This window comes from Drosophila elegans, unplaced genomic scaffold (genome assembly GCF_018152505.1).
Source record: "Drosophila elegans isolate 14027-0461.03 unplaced genomic scaffold, ASM1815250v1 contig_149, whole genome shotgun sequence".
NCBI lineage: Eukaryota > Metazoa > Arthropoda > Insecta > Diptera > Drosophilidae > Drosophila > Drosophila elegans.
Window position 1 is genome coordinate 14,079,542 of NW_024545513.1, and position 12,936 is coordinate 14,092,477.

At 41.2% G+C, this 12,936-nt stretch overlaps 1 protein-coding gene across 1 annotated transcript in view; it reads left to right on the forward strand.

The window, feature by feature from the left end:
- LOC108140872 overlaps positions 1–12,936 on the forward strand; it is a 94,230-nt gene that overhangs the window by 56,034 nt on the left and 25,260 nt on the right. The window contains 1 exon segment of the mRNA XM_017263902.2: positions 4,342–4,388. The gene's annotated coding sequence lies outside the window, so the exon portion shown is untranslated.

Sequence of the window (12,936 nt, forward strand, 5' to 3'; positions counted from 1 at the left end):
CATGGATATGGCGATGGCGATGGCGATGGAGACAGAAATGGAGACGAGACGAGGACGTCTTTTCTGGTTTCGCCTGGCTTCACTTGTGTTTTAGCCTCATTTGCCACATGGTTTCCTTTTCCCCTCCGCCGAGAGTGGTATATCCATTTCCCAGTGGGTTATTGCGGCTCGAGTGCCCCGTTCGCTCCTTCCGCCAGCAACACGTGGCCTTCCTGCACTAATGATGCATTCTCACTTGCAACATTGCCGTATTGCTGTATTGCTGTATTGCAACATCTGCACAGGCCGCAACAACGGCAGACTCTTGTGTGTTATCCTGCGCCCCAGTTAACTTGAGTAAAATGCAATCCCCCAGCTCTTAGCTGTAGGCTCCCAGCTCCCAGTTTCCAGATCCCAGCATTCAGCACTCGTGGGAGCAGCCAACCAACCAGGCCACCAAGCCATCCAGGCATTCAACCACATCCCATATGCCATATACCATCTGCATCTAGCTGCCTTTCCCATCTGAATCTATGTCTTTGTCTCCACGCAGTTAAATCCAGCGCAAATTGTAAAGTGTCCTCAGTTTTTGGGGCATTTTGCATTTTGTGATTTTCAAAACATGGTTGAATTCCAAATGCTTAGATTAAATGCATTGACATCGTGTTAAGCGATCTAAGGGTTTCATTGTTTAGTCCACCTAAAGGAATGTTGTACCTGTTTGAGTGTTCTTAACCAAATTTTGAACAACTCTAACAGTTAAATAAAATGGAAAATATGGAAAAATCATTAATAACTGTCTTAAAGTATGCAACCATATGTTTAAAGTAGGAAAGTACGATGGATTTATAATGAAGTACCAAGAACTGTTTTTCACAGCATACTTTTAGACACATCTATAAATGATTTTAGAACTGTATACTTTCCTTTTTTATTTTTCACTTCCTTGGAGAACAGCACTTTTTGCTGCAATGTTGTGTTGAGAGGCGCTCGATAAACACGTTGCGCAAAGAAATCGTTGCATAAATTAAGGCTTAATATCCTGACCTCATCGATGCCTGTGCCAACGTCGATATCGGGCCACTACAAAGTACAAAAAGTGACCGAGAAAAAGCACCGCCCATTCAGACTAAATTTAAGTTCACACCCAAGTTGAACTGTTCGAAAGAGAAAAAAAGGACCGAATCTGGATCCAAATCGAAAATCGAGAATAGTTCAATTTTTCAACTCCGACAAATGAATATTTAAGGCCACAAAAGTGGGAGGAAGGCAGTGGTCAGTGCCAAGTGAAAAGTCCAAAGATTTACGAGCAGTTCTCCTTTTTTCCTTCTTTTTCACCAAAGCCAGACAACCTTGGCAAATTGACTTTTGCCTTTAGCCTGGATTTTACTGCGCAAATTTCTACAAAGCAAAAAATGAGCACAAGCCATTTATTCTCACTGAATTAAGGAAAAACCAAACTTGGAATACCTTTGCATTGTCATATGTGCTAACTGAAACTATCTTTCCTAGCCCATATTAAATTAAAATACCTATAGTTGATTGATAGTTGATATACATTTTAAAAAATCGGGCCCTTAACTTAAAGACTAGTTTTTGTAGTTTTTATGAGCTTTAATATTTATATAATCTACTTCTTTAATACAAAATATTAGGATGAACAATTGCTATTAATTGGGATGACAATAAAATACATGCTTTCAATTTCCCAACTATTTTCTATAATAATTTGAGTGCTCTGTAGGCTGCTTAGTATGTTTGATGATCATAAGAAGACTTAAAATGGCTTATTGTTTTCGAAGCTTTTATTTCAATTGTTGCTACCGGCTTTAAATACTTTAGCTCTAAGCCAGTACGGCTCTTTTCAGAAATTTGAACTCAGGAAAATAAGAAAAAAAAGTTGAATTGGTTTCTCTGCCAACCAGGTGGCAGGACGGAATCAATAACCAATACAACACACCGCTGCCAAGGCCAAGTTGCCTCAGCCGTTGCCCTGCGAACAGTTGCCAAGCTCAAACTGGATTCCAATAAATTAACAACCTGCTGGCGATGAAAAAAAAAGAGAGAATAGTGCAGTGAAAGTGGGCAGAACTGAGATCTGCTGTCTGCCGCCGAAAGGCAAGGCCAAAAACCAAAACAGACAGAATTAAAATTTGTACTCGAGCCTTGCAGCTACCAAAGTTATCGGGGAAATGCTGGCAGGAGCAGACCAGAAAATTGAAAAACAAACAAGATAGAAAGCAATGTCGGCATGCGGGTGTTTGAATACCCTTGCAGCCATTAGACAAATTAAATATTAAATTAAATTTTACCTCACCTAGATACTTGACAAATTATGTGCCTTTTACCTCAACAAAGTACTTATTTTCTTAAATACCTTGTACCTTATATAGAATTTTTATTTGGAAGCTATATGTTATAGTCGTCCCATTCGGAAAGTTTCGACTTATATATTTTCTGAATCAGAACGAAGACTTTTGGGAAACTTGTATCTTTATAGTTTTAAAACTGATAGACCTGTTTCTGAATACTTTGCAAACTTTTCACTGAAATTTTTATACCTTGCAATGGCATAAAAATGATATAAAAGGTGCCACAACAAAATTATCAAAGATCTGCTTCCGGCGAAATGGCGGTGACAACAAGCCAGGCAGTGGTTGTCAATGGAGGGCAGGGGGTCGAGTGTCGCAGCCAATTTGCAGCACAGCAGCAGCCGCCAGGCAAAAAAGGCCACGGAAAAGATGACAGGGAAGGGCCAAGCAAATTGTTTATTGTTTCATAATTGAAGCCAGGAGAAGCCAAGACCGCACCTTATGCGTCCTCCTGTCCACGTTCACTATCCACTTTCTTGCCTCAATTTTCCTCCCACCAACTGCCCCTCTTCTTACTACCAAAGGCTGGAAAGAAGCCGGGAGAGCGCCGCATAGTTGGTTTCGAATTGCCCAGCTCACCAGCTTTTCCATCAACACTCCCTAGCCGATTGTAACGTTTTTGTCTGGCCCTTACAATTACTATTCCGACTAGATAATCCATATTCATCAACACCGTTTTGTAATTTGATCTGTCTTCCGATTATCTTCGAAACACTGCCTTTAATTCTTAAATGCACCTTGTCGCAAAGTCTTTTATATTGTATTATACTTTGAGTACAAAAGTCCTTGCGATCTATCCTGAAAAACGACGCTATTTTTTCATTGTATACTTTTAGACAACTTTTTTATTAATTTTCGAACTCTAGTAATTTTCTACAAAATGTATAGCTTAAAAGGTATATTTTCTTTTTTTCCAAGTACTAGTTGGGGCTTACATTTTCGCAGGTGAAACTGAATCGACACCCTCTGACTATCTGATATTGTCGCACCTCATTCCAACACTGGCATCTCCTGGCAGCTTTCTTAATTGCCTTAGCGCAAATAAATTCAAAACAAAAAGGGCCAAGGTGGATAAATGCGAAACAAAAGCATTTCATCAGGACCATTAAAAATGATTTCGGTTAACACTGCGTCTCAGCTGGCTCATCTCTGTTCGCTCTGTGCAACATATCTCCTGGCTGCCCATCAATTCCTGTCTAAGCAGCTGCTCAAATCCTGTATTCTGGACGAGAGAAAAAACAAAACAAAACTTCATTAAGCAATGTTCAACAATAACATTTGTTTTTATTCACACACACACACACGCAGACAAAGGGCCCGCAGATTTATAAGCATTTTACACCTGTGGCGCTTTTTTAGGCCTTCGAGCCTCTAACCTTCAAGCTCTAGTCCCCTTATGCATCAAATGGTTGAATGAATCTGCCGAGGAGGCTGGCAGCCACCCCAACTCAGAAACTTGGCATGTGTGTGCGTGCAAACAAGCTGAAAATTCATTAAACTGGAGCAATAAATTCTTTTAATTGTTTTCTTTGCCACCCCCAACGCACCGCACACCCATTTTATTAATTCATTCCAAGCTTTTTTTTTTTTGCGCTCCCCTTACTTTTTTCCATATTCCATTTTCCTTAACAACATTTCCGTTTGGCAACGGCAAACATTGTTTGCCCATCTCATTGCTCCACTCTCGCCCCCTGCTGGCTGGGCAATATTTTAATGTTTTACGTGATATGTTTGGCATGTCCTTGACGCGGTGGCAACAGTCTACACCTGACTCCCCCGGGCTGTCATTAATTCTTTTCAATTTACCCAAAAAATATAGGGCTCCCCCTGGAGCGAATCTGGAGTTGCCTCATTAGCAGGTACAGTCCCGGCCCGAAAACTTTGACAGTTGCATCATTAATACTTTTGGGGGAGGTTTGAGGGGGCTATAATGAACTGTCGAGCACTGAACTAATGGATTTCTTCTCCTCTGCGCTTATTTCTCACACAGGTGTCTCCGGCATCGACTTGTTTCATGTTGTAACTCGAGGACTTTCGGTAAGTTTGCCCATCTCGCACAAATGTATACCCAAAGATAAATAAAAAATGACAAGCACGCGTATGGAGAACTGGCATTCGATTCTGAGATCGGAAAGGTATTTGGTTTTCTATTTGAATTGTTGTGCTCCCCGACTCACCAATTTACGAGCCGCACAAACTTCGGCCAGAGGAAGGAACAACAACGGAAGGATAACGCCGAGATTGTCCTGCAACTGCAATTGCAAGTTTCGATTTAGTTTTGAGGTCAGATGGGGGGAACTAAGGGCTAAGGTTGTAGTTCGAGCTGAGCCACACAAATCTCTGTCTCCCCCTTTTCTGCTGAAGATAAGCGAAGCGAACAAAACTTATGCAGCTCCTTCTAAAGGGGAATTAAAGCCTCCATTCCGGAAAAGTCAGGTGGGAACTTAAGACCACTCGAAATAAAGAACAAGGAGGGTTTGAAATGGAAACCAACTGCGGTTTTTTGTATGTCTAATGGGGGGATCAGAATACTTTATATGCAATTTAAAAATTGAGTTGGTAGTATAGGTGAATTTGAAAGAATCCATGCTAAGGAAACTGTGCATTTTAACAATATATTTTAATAAATATAGTCCAGCGGATTAGACGGGTATTATTAGTGTGCAACAAATTATCTTTCTATTTCTTTTTGACTATTTCAAAGTATTTCTAAGTCTTATTGTCAAAATAGGTTATAATCCTTTAGTTAGGCATCCGAAACTATGTCGTGTCATTAACGAGGGAAAAAATTCAATAAAAGCTCTCCCCTTTTGATAATTTAAATTTATTTGTAGGTATTTTTGTCAAAAAAAAAACTGAAATCCATTAGTTGCGCATCAGAAACTATCACGTAGTGTTTACGAATCCCAAAGCCCAAGAAGTTCTTGCCAGTAAGTTCAGGGAAATTGAAGCATTGCTATCCCTTTTTGATTAAGGGTAAAGTGTCAAAAAAAAGAACTTCAATCCATTAGTTGCGCATCAGAAACTATTGAATTTTATTTGCTAAACCAACCCAAACCATTGAAACTCTTGCCATTAAAGACAGGTTTCACAGTGCACAGTTATCTCATTTACATTAGGTTGGACAGCACCTGACTTTGAACCCGTATTTGCCTGACCTTTCATCCATTCGTTATCATCCTGTCAAAGTCACAAGGAGCAGACTAATTAAATTGCATTCAGTGTCGTGTCACAGGTGCAACGAAATTAGCCAGAATGCCTTAATCAGTTGCCAAGGTCCGGGATACGAGGAATGACAGTCATTTCACATATGTTGGCCCGGTCGTCTTATGTTGCTGCAAAAAAGCAGAGCACCTGGCTGCACTGGGCTCAAGCACATGCCAATGTTTTAAACTTAATGTGCCCCTTTGACCCTGGCAATTGCCATTGCCCAGTGGCCGTACTGCACTTCCGGCTGTCGTCCTTGCGCCCTTGCGTCCTTGCAGCATTTGACATTGCGCAAAGCCAGAGGAGTGGACTGCTGTGCCAGGCATCTCCATCCTGCATCCCCTGACCCTTTTTTCACGACTCCATCTCCGGCTTCGTCCTGCTCGCTGCTCATTTCAGGAAATGCATTTCGTCAGCGTTAAATGAAAACGAAATTGCCAATTTCAATGAGGAAAAAGAGAACGGGTGACATGAGGACTGGCGGATCCTGGAGGGAGTTGCGAGTTGAGCCATCTTCGAAGTTTTGGCTCAATCAGTCTTTCACTGCTCTCTGATTTTTTGCCAAGATTCAGCGCCGACTAATGTGATTTGCACGAAGGCGAAACTAAGACTGCGAAACTGACGAAAGAAGGGAAAATGGCGAAAAAAAAGAAGTAGTGAGAAGGGATAACGAGATGGGATTGTGAGATAGACAGCGTGGAATACTACGGTCGAGAGGAGAACAGAAATCGATGGATTAAGGATAAACGCACTGGTGACCTATTTTCATTACTAAGGCCACACAAATCATTCCCACACTCAGAGAAAGAAGAATGTTTAATACAACATATTAAATTAACTGAAAATATAAACTGCACATTGTAAAATAGATTAGAGAGCCAAAGCCAAAACTTACAATTTAACCTTGCATCTTTTAGAATTTGTTCTTACCATTTTATTTTCCACTCCCCAAACAAACTAACAACGACATTAGGTTGAGCTTCCTCAAGAAACTTACTTAATTTAAAGGAAACTTAAGAACCCCACTCTTAACCATCCAATTTGAAAAGAATCCCTAAAAATAATAAGAGGGCCTGGCAGATTGGGGGAGGTCATTGCTGAGAAAAGTGAATTGCAGGGAAACCTTAGACCAGTTACGAGAGCAACTGCGTAAATCCAATAGAGCTCAAGCGAATGCAAGCCAAACAAAAAAAAGATCCGTTTGCTTTTACTTAACCGCCGAAGGCGTTTGGTTAGTTATCCCGCCAGTTTCTCCGACCATTTTGGCCTCGCTTTAACGGCCCCTTCCATTGGCAATTCAAACAAAAGCGGTGCAGAATTATGTCACTGGCAGCGTTGTTCAGCTAAGCCCTCCCCCTTATCTTTTTCACTTCCACTTCCTGCCCCGGCTTTGAATTTTCATCTTTCTTCGGGAGCTACACCCCGTTTATACTTACACTTAAGAAAACTTTCAATCTCCCCCATCCAAAATTCCCTATAACGCCCTGAAACACCCTGAAACCATTAAAACTCCCTTACACATCCCAAATATCGCCTGAAACTCCCTTAAACCCCCCTGACACTCTCTTGAAACGCCCCTGAAGTTCCCACCATTCGCGATGCGTACCTCGTTACCTATCAAAACCCCAAATTGAATACAAAAATCTCATCAAAAATCGATTAGAGCTGGTTGATGGGGGAAAATCCAAAGAGTAGAAGGACTAAAGTGGCAGCCAAGTATATTTTATATGGTAGCAAGCCGCGCAGCCAGAATCGTGTTAATAAACGAGCTTCATCGCTAGGATGTGACAGTCCAAGCGGCGAAGCCACTTGCACCTGTTCCTCGTTGCTTAAAAGCAGCAAGTGGATTGAATAAATAACATTGGCGAATGCAATTTGCGAAATTAAAACCGAAAGTAGTGAAAACTTTTCCCCCGTTTCCTCCCCCCCACCAACAGTCGCTTTATCAGTGACAGCAATCATTTCTGCGGCTTGCTAAACTTTCTCCTAACGACGACAAACGATGAAAGTGATGGTAATGATGATGATGATGATGATGGCGAGGTGTGGGAGTGGTCTTGTGGGCTGTGGATTCTAGGCTTATTGCGGTAAGTTCTGGAGCCACGTCGAATTGGAAAGCAAAGCGTTCATTTGTAAAATTAATAAAAATAGTTTCTCACTCGCCCTACAAACTCAACCCATCACTGTTGCTTATCCTGGGCAGCTTTGTCCCTTCCTGGGCCCTGATGAATATGGATGAAAGGGCTCGTAAGTTCCGGAAGCATTAAGTGACACCAAAGAGCGTCGGAATGGGTTCAAGGGATATACAACTTTTCTGAGGGCCGCAGCCAAGTTTACCTTAACTTTTGTTCCCACCCTTTGTGGTATACTTCAGGGGTCTTAATGCATAATTTAAATGTATATTATAGCGTGGCACTGTCCTAAATATATATATATATTTGTTAAATTACTTCAAATCCCTTTGCTTTTTCATTTCACTTCATTGTTTTTGCTTACTTGCGCAAATCCCAAAGCAATAGGTTTCAAATGGAATCAAATTATTAACATTGAAAGCAAATAATAGCACTGATTAAATAAATTTAATGGCTTTTTATACCCACTACTCTTCGAACAGTGGGGAATATCAATTTCCTGCAAAGGATGACTTTTCGGACTCTATAAAATACTTATAGCCTTGCATGACTGTTCGTCAGTTTTAATACCCTTTGCAAGCTCAGTTTAAGAACTAAAGACTTGAAATTTTTGCAATTGTATATTGAGGTTTTGCTCCCCAATTGTTTTTAAGCAAACCAAGTAGAAAGTCAGTGAGTTCCAGGTATTTAATATTCGAGGCACTTAACAACATTGTGCCTTCTTTTTTGTTGTTGTTTGTTCGATTTACCGGACTAAAACAATTTCATTTGTTTAATTGACTTTACTTTCCCTTCATTGTTAAACAAACAAATCGTTTCACTAACGCAATGCAAACTGGTGTGGCATCGACATATTTTTATTTACTTTTTGGTTTTAACAAGCCAATTCCCTTGAAAATACTTTTTGGCTTACAGCTGAATGCAAATTTGATCGCCAGCTTTTAAGCCCATCATTTTCATTAGACAAAAGCTTTTAACGCAGGTTAGGAAACAAGTTCGAACCTATACAATTATTGACAAACAATTAATATTTTTGATAAGCAACAGTAGTCGAATCGAAAGTCCGATGGACTGATCATTTTTCCGCAAACTAGTCAGTCAGTTGTAAAGCTACCACGATAAATTTCTTCTAAAAGAACCTTCAGAAATAAAATAACCGGTATAGGTTCATTGTTTTTGTAATATTTAATCGAGATATAGTAGTGTTTCACTGATTCAATAAAAATTTTACATTTTGTGGGAGTCTAAGAACCATTTCAAATAGCTGCCGTTGGCATAAGCTCGTCGGTTTTCGCATATAGCACATTTTACTGAAAGGGTGGATATAATTGAGCTTGCCGAAGCTGGCTACATTTCTGCTCTCTTCATATTAATACTGCCCATCAGTGTCTCTCCCAACAACATCCCTATCGAGCGTGTGACAATACCCCTTTGATTTCTTGAGATTAGATATCATCTTGGCCATGTTATTTGCTGGCCTGTCGGCCTGTTCAAACGCTCGCCCTCTTCAGTCACAAGTGTGGACACATCCCTACCTTTAAACCTTTTTTACCCCCTGCAACGATGCTGTGTTTTGTATGCTGAATGAAATAGCCCATCTAGAATTTAGCTATGTACACAAAAGGCGAAAGCAAATTGTGTTTTGTCAGTGACATGGAAATCAACTGAAGCGATGTGCGCGATTTACGAGCCGAGGACATTTTGCAGGGCTAAATCAACAGAGTGGGTTGTTTCGGATGGGTAGAGTTGGGTTTGAGTTTGAGTTTGGGTTTGGGTTTGGGGGCGCTTGCTTCGATAAACTGTTTGAAGTGCTCACACATACGGCCACGTGTGGCCACGCCCACCACCAATTCCGCCCACATGAAAGGCAAAAGAACAGGGACAGAAACAGAAACAGAAACAGAAACAGAAACAGGAAGAAATTGAAAATGAAAAAGAAAAAGAAAAGTGCCAGCCCGGAGGAGGGTACAACTCAATTAAGCATGCACAATGCACACGAATTTAAACCGGCTATCGGCCCCGTACAGTGTCCTCTTGGGGAATTTTCAATGCTCGCTGCAGTCGCGTAGGTTTCCAGGACGGGACCCAAATAAATGTACAAAAATTGTTGAAAATATCGCAATCCATACTGCGGCAGACGGCCGATGGTAAGGACAAGGGAAATAAAATTGTTTGATATTTGAGTCACATAAATTTCCATTGATTTTCCTCGTTTTGCCCCGTCGTTCCTGCATTTCGTACGTGCCTCTGGGCGATTCTTAAAACCGTTGGCTCTCAGAAAACGCCAATGGCGTCTGAAAGCCGCAGAGAAAGGGAGAGCAAGTGGAAGCGATAGACCCGATATACTATAGTTGTAGTTGTGGTCAGACCATGTACTATATTATGACTCGAAGCAGTCCTGTATTTTTAATCCTTAAAAGTTTTCCCCTTTCGCTTGTACTGGCTCTAGAAATAAGCCTTCCGATCTATTTGGTACTTTCATTTCAGAAGCAGGAATTAAGTAAATTACATTTCTCATTGTGGTTTTCATAATGTTAATTTCGGGTGTTAACATTTTTTTTTTTAAGATCGAACAAAATTGTGGAAATTGTAAGTTAAATAAAATTGTGTTAGCCTCCAAACATAAACATAGTCAGAACTACACTTTGTAACTATAGTACCAAATATTCTCTTAGCAACAATTTTGTTATGGATACAAATATTTTAGAGGACTAAAACAGTTGCAAGATATAGAAGCTAGTCTTGGACTTTAAGTGTTCGTTGGATGAAGTATAATTATTTAGACTTTTCTAATATAAATTAGAATATTTGTCTTAAAAATGTTTAAACAGTTTGTTACTCACTGGAACATGAGCATCTTAAGATTAATCATGTTTGCATCTATTCACTATTGCACCCACTTTACAGTTTGCTCGTTCGCTTGTTTAATTGGGGGTGTGGAAAGATTCGCCCGACAAATGGCACGGCATTGGAATTGGAAATAAATAAGGGGCCCGACCTTTGACGCCTGTCGCTATCTGAATCCGCCCACCTAATGCTTTCGAGCACCATCCCCCATTTGTCGCCTTCCGGGCGACCTTCTGCCCCTTTTGCACACCCAACCCAACGCCGTCTGCCTGGCGGATCGACCCCCCGTTTGTTTGCTTAATAAATGAATGTGGAAAGTGCTCTGAATATTTGTACAATGTTTTTATTTTGCCCCCCTGCTCTACCTTCATTGCTTTTCAATTCTTCTCTTCCTCTCAGGTTTTCGTCAGAGTGCTTCGTATCTTTTATCACAGTGCCAATTGCGGAGAACACGTGGCATTTTGCTTGTCATTTTGTTTTTTATATTGATTTATCGGTATTGCGCATTGTGCATTGAGTTAACCACAGTATTTGACCATGCCCGGGGTCTTTCTGGGCCCTCCTTCAAATTTCATTCGAAAACGGGATGGCTTAGGCTATTTATCTCCCGCAGTTTGTACAGTAAAAGAAATTTATTACACATTGGGGATGCCACAGATATCGCTGGGATTTTGAAATCACTTTTCAAGGAGGCCAGAAGTATGCAGTAAAAAAGAGAACTTCGTCCCAAGAACTCCTATATATTTCAAATATATAAATATATAATGTGTTCCTTGTTGTTTGCAAATGTATCTAAAAAAAAGAGTTCTGTTTAAAATTATAGTTCTTATTAACGAATAAAGAAACTTTAAGATGACCAAAACCCTTATACAGTTGCCTTAAAATGTAATACTTTGTAATACCCTCTTTAGGATAAGCTAAATGAAGATAGGAATTTGCTAAAAAATAAGTCAAAAAGTAATAATACCACACATCGTTGCTTTATATCTCCGAATCGAATTTTCCTTGTGGCGCTGCCTTGGTAGCTTTATCAATCAATGGAAATCGATTTGTGAGGCTCAATCAACGTGGGGGCGGAACCAGCACCCCTCAGGAAAATGGGAAAGTTGTGGAAGACAGGGCGAGAGTGAGAGAGTGCGAGAGAGAGGGAGAGGGAGAGAAAGTCAAAAGGAGAGCAAGAGAAAGGCACTCACTTGGCCATGGCAACCCAACCCTCCTAACACTTAAATAGGCAGCCATCTCCTCGTTGTCGTGTCATTGAACTCGTCCTCAGCCCCCACGGGTTGTCTTTGTCAGATAATTTTTGGGGTGGCCAATGTCACTTTGTCGAGGGTGGAAGTGGAAAAGGAAATGGGATGGCGGTAGTGGTATAGTGGTAGTGGGCAGCGGGTCTAAATATAAAAGTTTTGCCCCGCCAGCTTAGCCCGAAACTAATTTGGCAAACGAGCGGCGGGAAAAACAAAAACAAAGCTCAAACTGTAACCGAAACCGAAACTAGAACTCAACCTTCAACCCTCCGAGTGGCTGTGACTCATCGACGACGGTGCCCCGAAAGTTGGCTTGGTCGATCCGAGTGTCAAGAATAAAGGATACAGGACAAAGCCAGGGACATACATACCACTTGACTCTCAGCTCGGCGGGAGCCCCAAAAACATAATTGAGCACAACCCCTCCCCTTCCCTCCCTTCCAACCCCCATGCCTGTTGCCGACTTAACGCTAAACGTTTTGTGGTCCACACGGAAAGAGAGACCCCATCCAAGACTGCAACTTCCACCCACTCACACGAAATGAGCGCCAACTGTTGCTAGCATGTGCCATATATATATGCCATATATATGTACCATATGTGAGCTGGTCGCCGGCCACCTTAATGACCATAATCCCAGCTCATAAAGTATGCAATGGAGAGGAAGAGTGTCGAAACACGGACAGGGTCTTAAGTTATTAAGCGCATTTAGTGGTAGATTGGAAAATACTTGGCCAGATTGCGTCGAGTCGAGTCGAGTCGCGACGAGTTGACTTGACTTGACTGCCCGACCCCACTGCATTGGCAAATAGGGTAAACTGAAGAAGGGCGTCGGAATAATGGAGCTACCCATTGGCCCAGATTCCGCATCATCGCCATCATTCTTTCCGCTTATCCCTGCAGTTGGCACTCTGTGCCCAATTCGTCTTCGCCTAACGCCTTCAGCTGCATAAGTCTCAGCAATCCCAACTTATCACAAAATCCCAAGCACTGACCAAAAACTTAGTCACTGAGAAGAAAATATATGTGGAACTGGGATCCTTCTTAGCCTGAAAGAGGGGTTCTTTAAATATATTTCTTTATTTTGTTAATAATTTAATTTAGGTCAAGAAGGAACAATGGTTAAATAACCGAAGAGCCGAAGTTTACAAA